This window comes from Ochotona curzoniae, unplaced genomic scaffold, assembly GCF_017591425.1.
Source record: "Ochotona curzoniae isolate NIBS_2020 unplaced genomic scaffold, NIBS_Ocur_1.0 scaffold_2453, whole genome shotgun sequence".
Classification (NCBI taxonomy): domain Eukaryota; kingdom Metazoa; phylum Chordata; class Mammalia; order Lagomorpha; family Ochotonidae; genus Ochotona; species Ochotona curzoniae.
Genome location: NW_024467094.1, coordinates 16,717,101 through 16,740,019, shown reverse-complemented (window position 1 = coordinate 16,740,019; position 22,919 = coordinate 16,717,101). Strand labels below are relative to the sequence as shown.

Here is a 22,919-nt window from a genome sequence, read left to right as displayed (position 1 = left end):
AGTGTGGGAAGACTGTGAAAATCTGGAGGACTCCCTAGGTGGGGAACTGAAAGAATGGCTATTTCTATGGCTAAGATTGTACCTGGAGGAGAAAATTAGCCAGAGGATAGAGAAAACCAGTGGGGAAACATTCCATAACTCCCCAGTCCCTCTGAGACCTAGTCAGAACAGCTTGTCACAGCCTGAACAAGATTTCAAAACTTGTACCTAAACCTCAGGGAATGTTCAGCATTCATTCTTTAAGAATTTAATCCCTCCGAATGCTTGCTCCAGCTGTGAACCTGCCATTTGAGACTATTCTAGAAAAGCAGGTGCTGATGGGTAGGTAGAAAGAGATTGGCTGCATTTTAATATAGTGTTATGGAAATGTATGTTACAGAAACCAGAGCATCAGACTTGGAAGAGGAAGCAAGATGATTTAGGAATGCAACAAGACTATTATCATTTGAGCAAAGGAGATGGAATTGAGAAAAGCTGAGAAAGCTCTGGACAATAAAATTGGCTGGATGGTTGATAGCTCCCAGTGGAAAGAGACATTGGCTCTGTTTCTGGAAACTATAGAATCAAAATACTAGAGTTGCAGGGGATAAGAGAAATCTGCTGTCAAATTAAATTCTAACTCTGTCCTCAATAATTCTGTGGCCTTAGAGGAATTATTTAACCTCTGTGTGTCTCACTTTCCCTACCTGTAAAATAGAGATAAGCATAATATACTTCATTGAGTCATCTGGGGACTTAAAGAGGTCATCATAGGTAAGTTTTTGACTGGTACATAGTCTCTGTAAGCCTTATCTCTTACAGAATCTATTAACTTTAGAACAGAGAATATAGATGTTGTGGATGAGACCAAATAAAGCCATTTCAGCCATTGTTTTTTCCCCTATTTCTGGGGCTGATAAGATTATCTGATTGATGAGATTATTCCAGGCTTCCCTTTGCGACCAAGAAAAAAAGTTGGCTCAAAGCAAAACAAATTCATTGGTTTAGATAATTGAAGGATCTAGAAATGGTTCTGGCTTTATTTGTGATTTCTTCCAGAGATCCACAGTGTCATCAGGGGCCAGTCCCTGTTGCGTTCTTGCCTCCTCTGTGGGCCAACCTCATCCTGGGATGCATCTTCTCATCAGGGTGCACAAAGGCTACTCCAATGCCAGCTTCATAACCTGAAAGCACAATATCTAAGGAAAGTGAAAGGGCTGTTCTTCCACCAGCTCCTGCATGAATGAACCCATTCTCCTCACCTTGATTCCTCCTATGTCATTTGCCTAAATAGTGTCACAGCCCAGAGGCAAGACACACTGAATGACTCAAGTGCACCTAAGCCTATCCCTAGAGTTGAGTGAGGCCAATGCCCTACAGGTAAGTGGTCCACCAAATCACATTTGGGCATTGAGGATAGAATAAAGAAGGAATCAGATGTGTTGGCGGCAGAGAAGTCTACTATATTGTGAAAGCCAATAATTTCTTCTTTAGAAGTTTATTTATTTTTGCTTAGTTTGAAAGAAACAGAGCTTACTATCCATTAGTTCATCCCCCAGATGCTTGTAAAAACCAGACCAGAAGTTCAGAATTCAGCCCAAGTTCCATACATGGGTGGTAGGGACTTAAAAAACTGAGCCGTCATCTCCTGTCTCCCAGGTACTGCTATGGAAAGCTGGATCAGAAGTAGAAGAGCTTGGACTCAGAAAATGGAAGGGATATGGGCACCTCAAGCAGCATCTTAATTGTTGTGCCCAATCCCTGCCCCATGCTACAGTGTATGAGCTATTAGTTGGATTCTCCACTGCATGAATCTGAGTAGAATCCTGAAACATAGGGGATAGGCTGGGGTTGTTTTTTTCAAGCCATATTATAATCCCCGCGAGATGTGGGGATTATGAAGAATCTAATCAGAAAGCAAGGACTAAGTGAAGTTGATCCCACCTCACATTTTTTTACAGGATCTGCATTGTGGTCTTAGTTCAGGCTGGAAAGGATAAAGGGAAATGGTCCAGAAGGATCCGGCTGGCCTGCCAGCTGCTGTCCTGAGGTTGGCAGGGAGACCTGGGCCCCACAGGCACAGCCAGCCAGCCCCTTGACACTCTCTCCCTGGTGCTGGTGAAAGAACGTTCAGCCCCCACAGAATACTTATTATCTAGAAATATGGATTCACTGCTGCTCGCTTCCTGCAAGGAGGGATTTTGCTGGAAGCCAATCTCCTTTCATCTCTCTTTGCCTCAATGCTTCCAGTTTCTCGCCCCTGCTCCATCAATGAGCTTTGTTATGCAGAGCTCTTGCATTTCCCTTCAGAAAATAAAGCTAAGACAATAAATGGAAACCTATTTAGCTCTAATGATGTACGTGGTTTCATTTTTCTGTTTGAATCTATTGCTGTTTAATGAGCTAAATATTCATCTGATGAATTAGATACACAGATCCTGCATGCGTCTCCTGGGAGGCGCCTTCTGGGGAAAGCCAAGCCTCAGATACAGCACACAGGAACCACCCAGTCTGTCTGATGAACATACCAGACACTGCTGAGACAGGAACATAGACAGGTAACAGGTGATGAATCACTGACTGTTGACTATGTGGCCAGCAGTGCAGAAGAAAGACTTCACAAAGGCAAAACAGGGGTATGATCAGAATGTAATGGTAGGGCCCTTGGATCGTTAAAAAAAAAATCTCAAGCTAATGAGATTTAAAAAAAAAGCTAAGGTGATTTAGTTACTAGAATTGACAGATTGTTTTAGGAGTGTAATCCAAAGAAAGCTGTTGACACTGCCGGCGAAATGAGGGCTATCCAGGTGTGAGATACCATCCTTGACAATGCCATCAGTTTCAAGAGGGCTCAGGGGGATGGACCTGATGGACACTGATCTGATCTGGATTATTCTGCTTCTTCATTTCCAGGAAGGACACACTAAAGATTTGTACTGTTCATTCTCTTCACCATAGAAGCCATTTGGAATTGATCCACTGAAAGGACCATAGACATAATTCCTCCCCCTAATTAATTGATATAAGTTTTTGAGACCTAGCTGGGGCAGGTCACATGGCCATTCGGTAGTTGAGCAATAATAATCTCGGTTATGAGTGCATATTTTGTATGAATCTATGCAACAAGCCTCTAAGAGTCAAACTTTAAAATAACATGTTTCTTGCATAATTTTAAATAAATTAAATTATCTAAACTTCCCAAACAAAACCAGAAATAAAAGGCCTTTTAGCCTCATTGGAACTTAGCCTTCCAAACCTGTAAACTATTCTGATCCCTTTTATTCTGAAACTTCCACAAAAACCCTGTCCATTATCATGCCACCCAATTTCTCCATCCCCAACCACATCCAAAAGTTTGTGGCCCCTCTATGTCAGCCAGGCTGTTCTTTCTACACGAGGCCTCTTCCACTCCATCTCCTAGTAATGATGCCACAGTGTTGAAAACTACAGCAACTCCCTCAGTTCAAATCAGAAGTCCCCTCCCTTCTATAGCATTTTGTCCCTCCATCATTGTGTGGCTCTTTCCTCTGTCATCATTGGACAACGCACTGTAGTCATTGGTGCCAGACCTTTGACATCAAATAATATGATTCTGATGAAATTATTTAACTCTCTTTGCCTCTACCTTAAAAGGGTCTTTTGAGAATTAAACAATGCATGTACAATCCTTAGCCTTGTTTTGTCCTATGCTCTTTGTAAACTTAGCTGAGGTGTTGCCACCACCATCATCCTCAAACCATCATCTTTCTCAATGGCGTATTAAAAATAGTACCATTTTAGGCCAGGAACTTATGGGTTGCAGGGATTCATTCTTGTCTACCTTTATGTCTAGCTGTTGGTAAATGCTTAGCAAATGAATATAAAATTGAATTGCTGAAGCAGCTGTTCAATTTACAGTTGATTATTTTGGCTCTAGTGATATATGATTTTGAAACCATTGCCTTGTTGTTTGCCACCCATTAGGTTTTGAACTTCATAGAGTTTGGAATTTCTCTCTTCAGAGTATATGCCCAGTATATATAAAAGTATTTTATGAATGCTTAACTTCATAAAATTCACAACTTCATAGCATCCTTGGGTTGCACACTCCCCTTATTTTTTTAAAGATTTAATTTACAATAGAAAAGAAAGTAATATTTACTGAACACTTGAAAACAGCTATAATCCATAGAGCATTTACATCATATGAGGCATGGTGCTAAGTAGTTTATGTACTTTGTGTATTAATCTTCATTCTTTCTTTTGTTATGGTCAAGGAAACTGTCACTTAACAAGATTTATGAACTCATATTGAACCTAAGATTCCCACGCAGGGAGCCCAGGCTCGGAGCCCATGCTCTTCTGATCCCAGCAGAGTGTTTGCCTTTGGCTAAAGCTGTTCAGACCCTACCACAATGTCTACTCCCTTCAAAACTAAAAGTTATTGCATTAAAGTTGAATGTCATTGATTACCAGCATAACCATTTTATAAATGAGACAGCTCAGCCTCGCTTATATCACAAAGCAAATCAATGCTGAACCCAGACTTTGAAAGGAGGGTTGTTTGGACTTCTCTACTTGTCCTCTTTTGCTGTGTGATTCTCTCATGCCTGGAACATGCTTGGAACCTGATGTCTCAAGTGATGCCCTGACAGTTCCTTTTCCATTTCCTCACACAATCCTTATCACCCTAACTTTAGTAACTATCATACTGTAAGCATCTGGCAGATGCCTCTTTCCCCACAAGTTATGAGAGAAGGCATCATTCCAAATAGACACATCCCTACACAATGAAAACCCAGTGGAGAAAAAGAAATGCCATCAGAAAGATATATTGACATCACTACTAGTAGCTGGTGCAGCCTTGATGATCACTGAAGGATGTGCTCTGAGCGTTGTCATTATGAGGAAATATTGTGGTCTGAGGATAGGATGAATGGGAGGATAAGACAAGTGCATGATGGGAAATGTAAGCATCTTGGGGGCTGGAAATTGGGAATGAAGATGGGGTTAAAGTGTCTTGGGTGGTCTGTTTTGCAAGTCTCAGGAAGGCAATCAAGAGGGCAGGGAACAGAAGGTTAATGAAGGCAGAAACCCCGGGGTGGCAAGTGCCGCCAACCTCAGCAAAGCCTGGGAAATCAGTCTGCAAAATGAAAGCAGCAGAGAAGAACACCCAAAATAACCTTGAAGGTAATGGATGAGGCAGAGGAGAAAAATCAATTCAAGGAAAAATATTAAGCACAGAAAAACTAAATGAGAGCTAGGGGCTGAGGGGATTGGAGAGAGCCTCAGATGAGAAGCCTGGAGAGCTGGATCTGTGGTCCAGCTCAGCTGCTAGCAAGCTCTGTGTCTCCAGGTGGAGCACCTTGCCTACCTGAGCTGACTCCTCTTAAAAATGACACAGGCAGATGACATGATCAGCAAAGCTCCCTCTAATTCTGCCGGTCTGTGATGAAGAGTCCCACAAAATCTTAGCTTCGTGTAGACAGCCCTAAGCAACTAACTAGTTGTAAGTTGGGACATTCAGTCAGTCCTGGGACCCAGCAAAATATTCAGTAGATGTGAGATGTAAATGCAACTTGTCTGCTTGAATTTCTCTGTACTTTCATTGGCCAGGGGGGAGACCTGCGAAACTGATGGTAAAGTGATTCATTTGCAGAAGTTAGCATCCACTAAAGAGGATCATAACACATTTGAAAGGAAGCACAGTTTTTATTCTAAAGGCATGTTGGGTTGATAGGATAGGATAAAGCTCCTCTTTATGTGTATTACCATTTGCATTCCTCTGAGATTCCTTTGTTGGGATCTGCTACCCTATTATGTACAGTGTTCAGAGGTAGGGTTTTGGGAAATTATGACATGCAGTGGGCACTTCACTGTCATGAGTGACATCAGCACTATCACGGGGGAGATTGAGGGTAGTGTCCCAGCCTCCTCCATGCCCTTCCTCTCTTTCTGCTGAGTGAGGGTCATCTTGGAGACAGAGATCCCTCACCAGAAGCTGTGTCTGCTCAGGCCTTGACCTTGTGCTTCTTGGCATCCATAACCATGTGCAGTATATTTCTCTTACATATACACTATCCAGTCTAAGGTATCCTATTTTAACAGCCAAAAATGAACTAAAGCAATTAATATATTAAAGTATGGCCCTAGAGTTCTGAAAAATAACAGAATAAATGTCTTTATTATCCTAGGGATATTTATCTACAAATCTAAATTGTCCATCAAATCACTGAAGGACAATGGAATCAAAGAAAGCACATGTATCAGAAGTTATTTAGATAGGTTGGGTGCCTACACGTGAACCTTAAAGGTATGTAGATGGGTTAGGTGTCTACTATGAACGTGATGTATTTTACATGCACAAATATCAGCCTGCCCCTGTATCACAGCTGTTTCTGAATTGAGCCCTGGTATAGCTGCTTCTCTGGGCTACTGTGGGTTCTACTCTGGACTGCTGCCAGTCACTGCGTAGACCATCACACTAGACACTAAACAGGGACCAGGCCACAGGGACCAGGCCACACAGCCCCTTGCTGTCCCTTTGCTTCCCATAATATCTCCCTGTAAGACTGAATGGCTGTGTTGGGTTTTAGCTGGGGGCAACTAAAATAAATGTCACCCCAAGACAGGAGAAAAGTTTGAGACTGTCTGTTACAGGATATGAGAACTTATATTCAGATGCTCATAGTGGATTTCTTTGTAATACAACAATTGGAAACAATCCAAATGTCCATCAGCAGGTGAATGAATAAGCAAACTATGTTACATCCATATAGGGAAATTATAAAAGAGTGAACAGGGAAAATAGAAATTTGGAAACCTGCATGAGAATTAAGGATACCATCATATGTACACATTTTGTCCTCTTTTCCTCTATTGCATCTCCTTCTTTAAATGTCCATGGGGCCACCTTCTCCTTTCTAAAATCCCTCCTAAATGCACATGGGACTTATGGCCATAAAGTCATCACCATCCCTCAGGAGAAAAAATTCTGCAAACAGATTATTTCTCTGCAGCATTTTCTCTTTTGTAGAAACCCTTCTTGGAAGTGTCCCATGCTTTAACTATATGAACTGTCATGCTTTTCAGCAGCATGACCCTAACCAGAATGGGCTGATTAGAATTAGTCTCTCCAGGTAACCCACTTGAGAACATACTCAGGAGCTACTGATAGGCCAGCTGCAGTCTGATCAACCAAATCTCATTTGACCAGGGAAAATAAAGACTGAGCAGGCAGAAGGAGGAGCAGAAGACAGAGAATGGTGTCTGGTTCTTTCATGGGAATCTCACTAGTTTATCCTCGGAAGGCTTCTCGGCAGTTGGGCTCTACAGGATATCTGTTATTCATTCAATAACAGACACCCTAACATGTTTTTTCTCTTTTGAGGCTAGTCCGAATATCTTTCTGTTCTTTTCATGTCATCCTTGCTCAGGGGCCAAACTCATCTTCTCTGTATTGCTCCAGTCTTAGAATACGTGCTGCCGAAGTAAGCATAGATTTCGGTTCTTTTCAATAAAAAAAAAAAGACTCATTAATCACACCTATGTTGCAAACCTGACTAAAAAAAAAAAAAATCTTACTTTCTCCAGTCAGAACCTTTCTATTGCTTTCTGCTCCTTTGCCAAATTTCACCTCTCTAGTTTCCCTTCTGCCTGGCCCTTTAACCACTCATAGCCTCTAGCCATTGTGTTTCATTATCCATTTCTGGCAGTACTTCAGTAGATATGCTGCTAAGTACACCCTCTTTGCCCAGTGCCTGACTTCTCCTCCTGGTTAATGGTGTCTAAGCAGGTCACCTGGGACACATCTGCTTCAGGGGCAGTCTCTGACTCGGCTTTCCTTCAGATGCATTTAGCTTTAACCTTTCCTGCCTCATCAAGCTCTCTGAGGTTCCTTCCTACCATTCAATTGTAGGCAATTACATGTAATCAACATTCCTTGGATCCTGTATACTCACACAGCAGGATCTCAACTCACAAGGATGGGCAGAAAGGGAACAGAGATCACAGCTCATGCTGTAGATAATCTGCCTACACCAAGATGAGCAGACCATGTGGCGTTTGTCCCTCTGCACCTGGGGACTTCAGCCTCCCCCCTGAGAAGACCTAAAGGAAGATTATAAATGCCTTCAGAATTGTAGTCAAGATCTGTCCAGAGATGTTCATATTTAGTCAAATGCCCAAAGGTTTACATTGTCTTGTTACAGAAGTTAGCCGTAGAAGCTGGGAAATCGAGACTTTGAGTTGCAGATCCTTATTATAATTACTAATAAACTCACCCAAATTTCAGGTTCATGTCAACCATAAATTATCCTTACTGTAGTATAGTTTATTACATTCAGATTCTGGAAGAGAAAAAAATTCATAAGGTCAAGGTTCAAATGATAGTCTTACCTACCATGTTTGATCTGTGGAAGAAGAATGGTTCTCACATTATTTCTTTGCTGCTAGAGAGTAAGACAGTAATGATTTACTTTATACCAAGGATTTAGTCTCTTGGAGGTCTTTCTGTCTTTCCCTGCTCTGTGATAACAGTGGTCTCTGACTCTGTTTTTAAGTCAAAGAAAATTGCCTAAGAATATGGGTACATACTCAGGCACACAAGAAATGCACAAGGTAACATTGAATTCACAGCAGAGATCCACTCCTCCAGGGGCTTAGCTATTGTGATTTTACCTTAAAATGGAAAACGTTTTCTGTGAAGGCATTTGGTAAATATTTTAGAACTTGTAGGTTGTGTGGTGTCTGTCACAGCCATCCATGTAGGTTGCATGAAAGCAGCCATAGAAGATACATAAACAAACATCCAAGTGCCAATAAAACTTCACTAATGGAAACATGGATAGTCTGGATTTGGGCTCTTCCAAGCCTGGAATTAAAACACTAGGACAAAATCTTTATGGGAACGTTGGAGCTGAGCTGGAGGTGAACTAGAGTGGAGTATAATCTCTGTTCAGCAGACCCTTACCTAGTGACATGCAGGCCATTTCCACTTCTTAGGGGTCCAAGGTCCCAGCCACTTTACCTGCCCTGTGGCATGGCCAATACATTGCCAACAGTACCCTAATCCTGCCCAGAGGACTGGAAATCCAAACCAGAGGAAGCCCAGAATTAAATACTCACAGGAATAGTGACTATTAAACCAACAACATTAAGGAACGTGATGTTGGCGTTTGCTTTTCATTTCCTTTTCTCTGGAAGACTGTGTATTCAGTTTTTGGCTCCACCTCATTATCTGTGTTCCTCTCCCCTTCACACTCTCTGTTACTTCCTGGTTTCCCACCATCCCTTCACATCCCTCCATCACCACAACTCACACCTTCCCTGTCATCATACTAGTCCTCACTTTTCAGAAGAGCTTATGATCCTAGACTTCTAGATGCTCAGTGACACCTTTGAAATCAAGAGCAGGCAGCCTGTCAGGTGACTGCTCAACATAGATGGAGTGAAGAAGTGCAGAAATCATCTCTACAGAAAAAGCTATAAAACAGCAAAATTTTCAAAAACAATCGTTTCAGAACTCCAGAAATTGGCCCAAGTCAAATAGCAAATGGAGGGCAGTTCATTTGTGAGAAAATTCAAACTTCAGGTAAAACAGCAGCTGTCTTTAGCATTCTTGCTGGCCCTCAGAGCCAGAGAGAACTGGCTTAACTGGGAGTGGATACCAAAACCCACACTGCCAGTAAGTGGGGAACCAGCAGCACTCAGCCTCAGGCAATGACCCTAGGAGAAGTGAGTTACATTAGACCACCGGCTAGGGATATCCAGAGCACTAAAGGGAGCTTTTTGAAACTGTCCACATCTCTCTGCCTGACCAGGATACTGTTTAAACATGCAAAAATAACCAAAAAGTGGAGTACGAAATCAGAATCAGATCAACTTCTCAACTGCCTGCTCATTCCATATATGAGCAATACACCTACATGGAGAAACTTTCCTAAACACAGATGTTTGAGCATCACAAGCTATTTCCAAACTTTAGACAGCCACTAAGCTAGGAGCAAAGGGGTATACTTAGGAAACTAGGCTATGATATATGAAAGTAGGAAAACTTTAAGAAACTGAGCAGAGACATAGCAGATGCCTAGCATAGAATGGCAATAATGTGGGTTAGTCTAGGCAACTCAAGAAAGGACAGAACATCAGACAGGGCTCTCTGGTAAATGAAAACATTGAATAAATAGTAAAAATTGGTTCATTAAACATTGTGTTCCCCTCAACATAACAAGCACAAAAAAGCTCAAGCCCAAGTGGTTTCGTCTGTGAATACTGTCTCATTTCTAAAGAAGAGAAAATACCAATCCTATACAAACTCTTCCAGAAAATGGATGTGAGAATATTCCCCAAGCTCATTTGTTGCAACCAACATTACCCTGAGACCAAAGACAAAGACATCACAAAAAAGGAACTGACAGATCAGTATCCCATATGGATTTAGATGCAAATGTTTCTAAATATTAGTAAGATAGAGTCTTCAAAAAGGACTGTACACCATGATCAAGTGAGATTTGCTCCAGGATTGCAAGTTTAGGAAATTCACATGAAAAGCCTTGTTAAAGAAACAAAGAGCAGAACTCACATAATCACAATGGAATAGATGCAGAGAAACAAATTTCAAAAAGCTCAACACCAATCATGATAAATTCCTCAACAAAATAACAGGCAACTTCTTTAATTGGATAGAAGACATCTATGAAAACTCTATAATGCACATAAATAGTTAATGAGGAAAGACTGAATGTTTCTCCTCAACAATCAAGAAATATTCAAGGATGTCAACTCTCACCACTCCATCCAACACTATCCTGGACATTTCATCCAATGCAAAAGATAGGGAAGAGGAGTTACCAGCACACACATAGGAAAGGAAGAAGCATAACTGTTTTTATTCTGGGAAAACTTGATCCTTTTTATGGAATAGACTATGAAATTTTCCCAAAAACTGTTATTAGGACTAATGAACAAGTCTAGCAAACACAAGGTTAGTTTTTTACAGTGAATTATATATTGATGTACCAGCAAAGAAAAATCCAAAAATAAGATTAGAAAAATCATTCTGTTGACAATGGCATACAAAAAACAAAGCACTTAAGAATGTAGTTCACAAAAGAAATTTTTAAAATGTGACTACTGAGAGCTACAAAACTTTGCTAAGAGAATTAAACAGTATCTAAATAAACAAAGAGATGATTTGTGTTAATGTATTAGATGATTGCATACTCTTTCCAAATACATCTATACATTCAATTAAATTCTCATAAAATTTCATCAAACTCTTTTATTAAATTGAAAATCTGACTATAAAGGTCATATGTGAATGGAAAGGAACTAGGACACCCAAAACTTTTTTATACAAGAACAAAACTGGAGGACTTAAACTACCCAATATCCATGTTAGGTATTTTGTTTATTGGTTAGGTTACCATATGGGATGCCTGCATCTCAGATTACCTGGTGGGATCCCAGCTGTCTGACTTTAGATTCAGCTTCCTGCTGGTCCACATCCTGAGAGACTACAATTGATGGTCCCAGTACTTGCTTTTCTGTCACCCACATGGGAGAAGCAGATTGAGTTCAATACTCCTGGCATCTGTCTGTTCCAGCCCTGACTGCTGTGGACATTTGGGAAAGTGATCCAGTTGGATGGAGTGTTTCTCTGTGTGTGTCTGTCTCTCTGTCTTTCAAATAAAATGAAAATAAACTGTCCAATTTAATAATTTGCTGTAAATCTACAGAAATGAAGAAGATGTGATACAGTTGCAAGACCAAGCATATAAATCAATAGAACAGAACTGAGAGTTTGAAATATTAATCCTTTCTTCTGTGGTCAATTAACTTTTCACGAAAGTGCCAAGTTGTTTTAGAAGTGAAGTATTACTTCTTCAACAATGAGTGCTGGAACCAGTGGATAGTAACATACTGTGTAGCAGAAAATGAAACAACCTTTGCTATCCATTGCTAAGTACATGGCAGAATCACCTATAATAAAAGCAGATTAACATGAAAAAAGCACAACAAATGTATTTAACGTAAGTTTTACATGACACTACAGATCCAAAGAAGCAAGGAAACGCGTGTTTTCATGCTTAGGGCTGAGGAAGAAAGGACAGTCGTGCAGAGCTGGGGTTACACTGCGATGAGCATAGTAAAGCCTGTTTGTTCAGATTTCGCTCTGTCCCCGTGACTTCGGGTATGAGAACGTTTCTTCCTTTTCTGGTATAGGGAAGACACCTCTTATGACCTGCATTTGGGAAGAAGTGCAGGGTCAAGGAGAGAGAGACCAAATGTTTCCTCTGGTTTTAAACTGTCACAATTTTGGGTAGCACATCCTGAGCCCTCCAGTACAAAAAGACAAACGTGTCACCTTGCATGATACCAAAGATAAAGATTAACTCACAGTGGATCATAAATCTAAATGTAAGAACCAAAACTACAAAATGTCTTTTTAGGAGAAAGTCTGACTCTCTACTAGGATAAAGATTTCTTAGCTGTAATATCAGAGGCATAGTCAATAAAAGGAAAAACTGATAAGCTAGACTACATTTATATTTTTTCTAGTTCTCTTCAAAAGGCTTTATTAGGTGTTTAGCCTAGCAGTCAAGATTTTCACATCTCATACTACAGTACCAAGGTTTGATACTCAGCATCACCTCCTGACTTCAGCTTTCTGCTAATACTGACCCTGGAAGAGGCAGTGGTGCTTACATAGCTGCCACTCACGTACCTAGGAGACCCAGATTGAAGCTCCCAGCTCCTGGCTTTAGTTCCAGCCCAGCCCTAGCTGTTGGGAGGCATTGTGTATTAAACCAGTGAATGGGAGCTCATGCTCGTTCTCTCTCTCTCTTTCTGTCTTGCTCTCTCTCTCTTTTTTTTCTCTCTCTCTCTCCCCCTCTCTCCCTCTCAAATTTGAGGAAAAGTCAGCAATAAAAAAATGAAAAAGGTAATCCACAGACCAGACTAGGAAAGAATATTTGCAAAGAATATAAATATTTCAAAGGATATAAGTATTGCAAGAAATATAAATATTTGCAAGTAATATAAAGGGCTTGTATTCAGAATATGCAAAGAACTCTTAAAACCCAATTATGAGAAAACAAATAACATACTTTCAAAAAAAGAATAAAAGATTTGAATAGACAATTCACCAGAGAAAATACATGAATGGTTAGTAAGCATGTGAAAATATATTCTACATCCTTATCCTTAGAGAAATGCAAATTGAAACCACAATGAGATGTCATTACACTGCCACTAAAATTACTCTATTCAGAAAGACTGACAGGACTTGGTGTTGGTGAGGACATGAAGAAACTGGAATCCTCACGCATTGCTGTTGGAAATGTAAAGTATGCAACAACTTAAAAAAAAAAGGTCTGGCATTTTCTTGAAAAGTTGAACACAAAATTAACATGACTCAATGATTCCTAGGTATCCACCCAAGAGAAGTGAAAACATAGGTCTACACAAAGACTAGCTAAGTCCTTTGAAATGTCTACAACAGTATCATTCATAATAGTCAAAATGTTGAAGCAATTTATTGCTCATGAGACATCTGATAATAATTACAGCACATGTGTGCAATAAAGTAACATCCACCAATATGAGGGTATGATGGATACTGCATCATGCAAGAGCTCCGAAAGCATCATGCCAAATAAAGGGAGTTAGCTTCAAGACTACACATTGTATGGCTCCATTTGTATAGCATTTCCAGAAAAAGGCAGATTTCTAAGATGGAAAACAGCTCAATGTTTGCCTGAGTTTGAGGCTAAGAGTGTGGATTGACAACAAATGGATGCAAGAGGACTTTTCAAAGTACTGGAAATGTTCTAAAGTTGAATTTTGATGATGACTGCACAATTCAAAAACCATTGAACGGCACATTCACAAGAGGTAAATTCCATGATATGTAAATTACACCTCAGAATATCTGTTTAAAAATTCTGAAGCCTACTGGAACATGGTAGTCCTTCTCAGTATGCTCTCCTGGTTGTGCACTGCTTCATTTGCCCTGCTCACCTTGACTCTAACCCCCCAGTTCTGCCCCTAGAGTTTATTCCCCTCCCAGCCAGGAGGGGATGCTTCCTCTTCTGTTGCTGAGTGGTCCAGAGGCCAGCCAAAGTTTTGTAACCTCAGGTCCCGTTCCTTATTGTGCAGCATTCCCCTCCCAAACACGGTCTCAGATGTCAAGAAGATTGCAATTTTCTTTAATTCTTTTGACTGGGACTCCTGATTTTTCTTCCCCATCAGATTTCATGACATATTTTTGAAACTCAGTCTCTTTTTGATTTCACACGCCCTAAACCCTACTCACACATAGCATTGATGGGTGTGGTATTCACTGGCCTAGACCTGACCATTGTGGTTATATATGCAATGAAAGCTTCTGATTGGTTGGGCCCAGGTCATGTGCATGTCCCCTGGACACAAAGGACAGTAGGAAAAGTGAATAATTGGCCTTTTCAGCTTTCATAGCAAAAGACAGTCTCTTCTCACCAAAATTCATTTCACAGAGAAAAAATAGGATGGAAACTCAGATGTTAAGGAGACTCAAAATAGCAAAACTGCCTTTTGACTAATTTGAATAATTACTTAGACAAATGGATAATTCATGTGTTTGATAAAATGATTCAGAAAATCTGGACTAGCTAATTTTCCTAGCACATACATTGTCTTATGATGTGAGGATCCAAACCCATGAGGAGAAAACTGCGGAGCTGATCTTAGGGAGCGGGGAATGATTGGTATTTCCCAGTGTGTGTGTGTGTGTGTGTGTGTGTGTGTGTATGCACGCATGCAACCGCATCATGGCCAATCATCCCAATCAGGAATCTTTGTTGTGTAAGGAGGTCATGTTTGTACATAACTGGCACAGCCATGGAATGGTCCACACCTCCCTCACTCTAGAAGCAATTTTGGTTCTGACAAAAAATGTTTATGCTGCTATTGAATGCAGTTTTGATGCTGAATCTTTTCATATAGGGAAGAATCTTTTTGTGCTGGAAATATGCAATTACCCTGAAATTTTGCATATTAAGTATTAGGAAAGTTGAATTTGCTTACAAATGTGGAGTCACTCCTGTAAATATACATTTCTCATGACATTTTCTGGGACTTTGTGTGACCCCAAAGGGGTTCTGGTTGGAAGAAAGTAGAAATGTCAAGTACAAGGAGTCCTCCGTTCTGGGCCAAGATATATTTCATTATTCAGTTCATTCTTGGCTGTAGAATAAAGGCCTGTTGTTAACTCTCATGAACTCCACCTATTCGTTGGATCATCTCTTTAGATATCTAAAGGACAGGGGAACAAGCCTGTGGGACTCCAAGTTACATCTAAAACCTCGTTCTCCAATGCAGAATTTCAAACTTGTCAAATGACCAAATTAACTTGACAGGTCAAGTTTTCTTCAGCTTACATAGATGTTTTGTTTAAATCAAAACAAAATGAAGATTTCTTTTTTGTTTTCAATTAGTTGTTACAGGGAAACCACATAAAATAAGTGTGAAATTTGAAGACATTGTTGAAGACAAGCGGACACCTTCATGGCCATGATCCAGGTCAAGAAATAGAGCATTGCTAGAACCGTTCCTATCACAGCCTTCCTCCTCCCTTTAAAGTGATTGCATTCTAATGTTTACAATAGACAGTTCCTTATGGTTTTTAAAATTTATATTATTAAAATTATGACCAGTTTCTACAAAGGGATGCTTGCCTTATAAGTCATATAGGAAAAGCAAGATAAATGACCAATCCGTCAGATTTCCTTACCATATTTCAAGATATTGACTGGCTCCCTGTTTTCTTCCCAAGTTACATGTATCTGTATCATCTATATCTACATTTGTATCTATAAGTATACATTTGTACATATCTAAAATACAGACTTTGCTTTACAAAGAAATATTCATAAATACATAAAATACAAATATATAACCATATATTCATGTTTGAAATATTACAAATAGACAGTATAATAATAGCAATACCAAGAAAATATGTGACTATAAAGTTCTAAAAACACAAATATATAAGTACAATTATGAGTGCAGGTATTTAAACCTATGTGGTGGATTTCAGTTCATTTAAGTTGTCATTATGGTTGCTCAAATAGGTTCATCTTTAGCTAGTCGGTGCCCTTTCATCTCTCAAGACTGTTCCTTGTTTAATTGAGTAACCTGTTCATCACCCAGTATGAAAGGCTATTCCAGACTTAAGAGTGTGCAGTCCAGCTTCAGGCCTGCAGTGTGCCAAGTCTCCTGCAGTCATGAATCCTTCTGTGAGAAGATGGCATTGCAAAACCCACCTCTGTGTACTAGGGATGCTCGTTGCTACTGGGATGATCATCCTTTCTGTGTCTTCTCTGGCAGAGGTAGAAAACACAGTACACAGAGCAGGCTGGTACTGAAACTCCCAGTTCAGAATCAGAACTACTGTGTCAGGTTTTACTGAATCTCTTTCTTTGTTATCGTGACTGATGTTTCTTCCAAAGTGAGAGCCCTGTTTTCTTGAGCATTGAAGAAACCCTAAGATTAGAATATGTTAGGATTAATCATTTGCTTGATCTCACATTACCCACTCAAGAGTCTCAGAAAAACAATACAAGTACTATAACTACAATTCTGATTACTGGAAATAATTAGGGAAAAGTGTCTATGTTGACACCATTGTCCCCTAATGTTTTTGAGGCTGATCAGTTGGGATAGCCATATTTCCTTTCCTCTTATTTTCACTGAGTCTGCTTTGTAAGCCTATGTATTTGGTAATCGCTCATGCTTAATATTAACATCTCTGATCATTGGCTTCTCTGGAGTTTGTTATTGCTTAGATTCTTGCACATTGGTAAGAGTTACCTGTGTCCTGCATACATGAAGTCAGTTTTTCTGGATACCAAAAAAAAAAAAAATCCTTGAATTATATTCTCTTTCCTTAAGTACCACAAAAATATTACCTCGATTTATGCTTGCTACTGTAAAGCGCTGTCGTCAGAAAGTCTGATAATAGCCTTATTTTACTTTCTCTTATGAGCTGCTTTCTCCTTTTGGCCAGATGCCTAAATAACATTTTTTCTTATTAAAGTGTGGTAATTTTGCAGAATATATTTTGGCAATGGTCATTCAGGCACAATTTTCAGGTACACTTGCTTTAAGCTTTTTTCAGTATTCAGTTTCAGAAACTTAAAATTATTATTATTTCAGGAAAGTTTCTTTGGATTGTAATTTCTTGGATTTGCTCTATTCCCTTTGCTTCTGGTGCAGGGGTTCCTATCATTTATATACAGGATGCTCTATGCTTTTGTTCAGTTTCCTCTCAAATGTTCCCTATCTCCTTTTCTATATCTTTTTATTTTTAAAATTTCTTTTTTTTTTTTTTTTGCTTTCTGTTGATTTCCCCCCATAATATTTGAAAGAGAGAGTCAGAAAGATCTTTCACCCTCTGGTTGAATCTGCAAATGCCCACAGTAATCAGGGCTTGGCCAATCTGAAGCCAAGAGCTAGAAATTCCGTTTCAGTTTGCCATGTGGGTGGCAGGAACCCAAATCCTTGAGCCACCATCTGCTGCTCTCAAGGTGCATATTTACAGAAAGTTGGGTGGGAACTGGAGGAGCCAGGAGTCAAACCAGACATTGGGATATGGGATTCAAGCATTTCAAGCAGCACCTCCCGCAAAGCCCCATTCCTCTAACTTAAGGCATTGTTTTGCATTTATTTACTTTAAAACTCATTTTGGTTTGGTCTACATTTGTAAAATGATTTTTTCTTTTATTCTAACTCCTTTCTGAGACCTGTCATATTGCTTCTGAGTTGTGTGTGTGTGTGTGTGTGTGTGATTTGAAAATATATTGTTTACCTACTTGAGATGTATGCTCATGTAAGTCTCTGATTATGGTGGGGAGGGTTGAGGTATGGAGGAAGATGGAGGGGACAGATGTTCCAATTTTTTTCCTCCTGTGTCTGCAAAGAAGGGGGAAGGGGAAGGGGTCACTCCTTCCTGTCAAACAACATCAGCACCTGAGAATGGGGGGCAAACATTTGATGACACCCTAGAGATCCTGATGTAAGGAACAATATTCTTACGGTGTTACTTTAAGTGTTTTGATAGTTTTGAGGCACCAATGTTGTTGCACCAGGGTTAAGAAAAAAAATATTTCCAAGGTTCACCGTAGTACATCCACAGGTCCCAGGAACATGTTGCAAAGCTTGGCCAGGAGAGTGATTCAACCTATTCTAGCCCAGTACATCCTGCATCTCATCTGGCTCTTGTGCACACCTGTGGTTGCCACAGCTTAGCTTAGCCCAGCCTGCTCCTATACTAGGCTCACATATATGTTGATGGGCGCTGCTGCCCTGACTAGTCCGACCTGCCCTCAGTCCTGGCTTGCCAGCAAGAGCTGTAACCCAGCAAGGGAATGCCTGCAGTTCTGCTACCAGGCTTGCTTCCAGCCCTGGATCTTGTGCTTGCCAGGAGGTACTATAGTCCAGCCTGACATGACTCATACCCAACACTTGCCAATGTCTACTATGGCCTAAGCCATTATTGCTCTTATGTATGCCAGTGGGTGTGGCAACCTAAACCAGCATGGCCCACCTCAGTCCAGCCTGCCCTCAGTCTCAGCTCTCAACACACACCAGTGGAAATAGCAACCTAACAAGAGAGTCCCCTAAGTTCCCCTATCAGGCCTGCTCCCAGTTCTGGGTCTTGCTTGTGCCAGCAGCTGCTATGGCCCAGTCAGGGATGACTTGCCCCCAGTCTCAGCATTCACCAGCAGGTGCTACAACTTGATTCAGACTGGCCTGCCCCTAGCCACAACACTTGCCAGCAGGTCCACCAGCCTAGCCCAGCCTGGTCTACCCATAGTCCTCATGTGAACTGTCCCCAGCCCCAACTCTCACTCTCACCAGAAGGAACTGGAGCCTATCCAATGTGTTGCCCAAGTTCCCCTACCATGCCCACTCCCAGACCCAGAGTTCGTGTGTGCCAGCAGGTGCTGTTATCTAGCCCGATATGGCCAGTCCTCAGTCCTAACACTCACCAGCAAGTACTGTGGCCTAGCCTGACTGGCCCACATCCACTTTTCCTGTTATGGCCAATGAGTGCTGGAGCCTAGCCCAACCTGCCCATTCCTCCAAACCAGTTCTCATGTGAACTGGCAGGTGCTGTAGCCTAACCCCGCCTGTCCCACACCCATTGCAGTTTTCACAAGTGCCAGCAGGTGCTGGAGCCTAGCCCAATCTGGCCCAACGCCAAACCCAGGCCACATGCATGCCAACTGGTGCCAGCCTTGCCCAGCCTGGTCAATGGGAGTTGCAGCCTAACAGCAGCATCCAAAAATTCCTCTACCAGCCCCATATCTTGTGCATGCTGGTGGGTGCTTCAACCCAGTCTGGCATGGCCTACCCACAGTTTTAGCTCTCACTGGTGGGTGTTGCAGCTTGGCACAGCCAGGCAAAGCCAGGCTCTCATTCATGCCAATAGGTGCTGCAGCCTGGCCCAACTTGGCCTGTCCCCAGATGCAGCCTACACAGATGCTGAAGAGTGCCACAGCCTTTCCTGACCTGGACTGCCACCAGCCAAGGCTCTTGTGCTTCCCAGTGGGAGCTGCAATCAATAGGGGAGTTTTTCAAGTCCCCCTAAGCAGGCCCTCTCCCACCCCTAGAACTCACACATGCTATCAGGTGCTGCAGCATCATTTGGCATGGTCTGCCTGAAGTCATGGTCGTTGCATGTTCTAGCAGGTGCTGCAGCCTGGTCCAGCCCAGCCTTCCCTCCAGGTTCCACAAGTTTCAGATGAGTTCCTGTTAAATGAGTTCTGTGATCCAACGTGCCCCCAGCTCTCCACGTAGACCATCGGGTGCTGCAGTCCACAATGACAACTTGCATTTTCCTACAGAATCTGCTCTCAGATCCAGTTCTCTCTCATTCTGATGGGTTCTGTGGCGCCGCCTGACATGGCCCACCTCCTGCTCTGACACTCGCTGGTGGATACTGCAGCATAGCAAAGCCAAGCATGCCTCCAAACCCTAGCTTTTGTGTATACCAGCAGGCAGCTGATAGCACTATTTAGCCCAGTCTAGGTCTTCCATGTGAGCAGGTGCATTGGCCTGACCCAGACATGCCTTCCAGTTCCCCCCTCTAAACCACGCCATCTTCATCCCTTGCCTACCTGCAAGTGCAATGGCCCAGTCTATGGAAGATCCCAGAAGTCATTCCTGCCCTGTCAAATATGCCCTCAGCTGCTCCCACTCCAATACATCCCAGACCCCAGTCCCTGGGCAATCTTCAGTCCTCCTGCTTAGGGGCCAATATGGCGTGGCATTTCTTGCCCTCCCCACATATCTTTGAAAAAAAAAATAGAATAGGCATCTATGCTAGCACACTGGTATGGCTAACATAAATTTGGCATTAACAAGGCCTAGAATATTGTCAGCTATTGGCTGCTTTTTTCCCAGCAGTGTAACACTTGCCCAGGTGTAAGGCAGCTTCGGCAGTTACTAATGGCTTGGGAAAGAGGAGGTCTCTGAGTATTTTTTAAATTCCCATCTATATTGTTTTTACTTCATTTTTCTAATGTTGCCTAGCTCATTTTGAAAGAGTAGCATACAGTTTTGATCTTTTAGTGGGCATATCTTCTTGGCATACACACTCTAGTTTATTCTCTTTGTTCTTATAATAATGCTATGTGGGTTTTGCCTTCCATATTTTCATGATGTTCGTTTTTACTTTATCATTGTTTTTTCTGGACTTCATGCAGGAGGCATGCTTCAGGGTTGGTTTCCTGACTTCACAAGAGTTCCTTCTTTTGTTGTTTCATGAAGGGCTTTTAAAATGTGACATCTTGGGCCCAACGCGGTGGCCTAGCAGTTAAAATCCTTGCCTTGAATGCATCAGGATCACATATGGGCACCAGTTCTAATCCTGAGAGCCTTGCTTCCCATCCAGCTCCTTGCTCATGGCCTGAGAAAGCAATCGAGGACAGACCAAAGCCTTGGGACCCTGCACCCACGTGAGAGACCTGGAGGAGGTTCCTGGCTTCTGGCTTTGGATCAGTTCAGCTCTGGCTATTGCAGTCACTTGGGGAGTGAAAGATCTTCCTCTCTGTCTCTCCTCCTCTCTGTATATGTGACTTTGCAATAAAAATATAAAAAATCTTTTAAAAATAGATGACATATTGCCTTCTGAAATTTCCTGGCTGTCTTCCTGTCTTTTCCTTTCTTCCTTATTCTACTCAGTTCGAATTCTTTGCCCAACAGTTTCTTATCAGTTTGTAGATGCTGGGTTGAAAACACTGGGGTGGTCAAGTCTGACCACTCACAGGGTGGAATGGAGTAGGATGTGGTTTGTCCATATCCTCCAGGGTTATGGTCACACCTTATCACCTAGTTTGCAATAAATGTCTGTGAATTTTGGAACTGTGGTCTGTAGTTATTTGTCTTAATGTGGAGGATTGACAAAATTCAAAACTCAGCTGCTGCCATCTTTTCTGTGTATAATGATATTTGGTTCTTTCTTTTTATTTGAATTGCAATCTACTTTCCATCAAAACCCTGATGACTGGTTTATCATGAGATGCTTTAATGTCTGTTTTCATTGGGCCCACATTCTCATATGACAGCCACTGGCTGGAGCTGTGTCGCAACATCTCCATTTAGGCAGATCTTCCTGGGTACTGATGGTAGTAGATACAGTAAATTCAAAATCTTCTCTCCATACCCAGTGTCCCTGAAATATTATCATGTGGAGACTTGTTTACATTACCTGATCTAAAACTAGCTCCAAGGTCTCTGCATCAATAGAATAGCAACATTTTTAATGGTGGTTGGTCCAGGATTTTCCCCTCACCAAAAAGTGATGGTAATTGGGTTCCTGTGTCCTAGTGGGGAGAGCTCTTCTCAAATAGACATTTCCATGATAAGCATCCCCATCTCTTAAAGGTGGCGTTCTGATGTCCACCCAGGCTTTGAGAACTGGCGATGGTTATTTTGCAGTCCCAGAAACCATTAAGATGTTTGCTCCATGCTCTGTGTTTTAGCCACTATTAGGGGATGTCCTTCAGAAGTGCCTCAGCAAGTCCTCAGTGTTGCAGAAAACTGGCCGGGTGCTGGGTGTCACTGTGGGTGGCAGGCTTCAGGATGCTGGGGAGTGATTGAGGAGCAGCAGTGAGTCCAAGTGTCTTTGCCCTTAAGCAGCTCCCCCAGGTTTCTGAGTCCCCAGGGCTCACAACTCTTTTGCTGTGCACCTGACCCTATTTCCCAGTCTAGAGTTCTCTCCCCAGCCAGCTATTCCCACCCTAGTGGCTATTTACACCTGTTTTACTCCTGTGGAATCCATAGATTGGTCTCTATAAATGCTCAGATAGAAATGTGGGGTTGAACATGACAGAGCTCACCCAAGAAACAGGCAAATTTCTGCTTGAGGTTCATGGTACCAGTTCAAAGAAAGTGCTAACCACCCCCTAGCATGTGTGGGTACAGACTTACTCATGCACTAGGTTCATTCAATCTGATTTCCTTCACCCAAACACACTCACTTACCAATGGGTAGCAAGACCATACAGCCAGATGCGCTCCCCAGGGGCCATGCCAGAGCCCTATGGAGTCTCCAGGTATCATCAAACTCCAAACCATTGACTTGTCCCTGCTCCTTGTTGATTTATTTCTTTATCTGTCCCATGCCTTCTGTCTAATCGCCTTTTCCTCTGTACCACCTTTCTGTGTCCAAATCCTACTCATCATTCTGTCTGCCTCTTCCACAAAGCCCCCATTCCTGCAGCTATTCAAGTTCCTTCTATCCTCTGAAGACCCACAGCATGCACTCCTTACCTCTACCATGATTCTTAAAGCCAACTTTTTATACATATTCTCTCAACTTCTTTCCAGAAATTACTTTTTGAGAGGACTTTTTAAAGCTCATGGGAAAATTGATTTTTAAAATATGTTTACATGGGTAGAAAAAAATTGAA

The 22,919-nt window shown here is 41.7% G+C and overlaps 1 protein-coding gene and 1 non-coding gene across 2 annotated transcripts in view; one reads left to right on the top strand and one right to left on the bottom strand.

Annotated features, from left to right (window-relative positions):
* The window catches only part of ASIC2 (acid sensing ion channel subunit 2), an 894,111-nt gene that overhangs the window by 541,510 nt on the left and 329,682 nt on the right, over nucleotides 1–22,919 (top strand). The window lies entirely within an intron of this gene.
* Nucleotides 7,350–7,456, bottom strand: LOC121170549. The gene has a single exon (XR_005885980.1). It is a non-coding gene; the product is annotated as a U6 spliceosomal RNA (small nuclear RNA).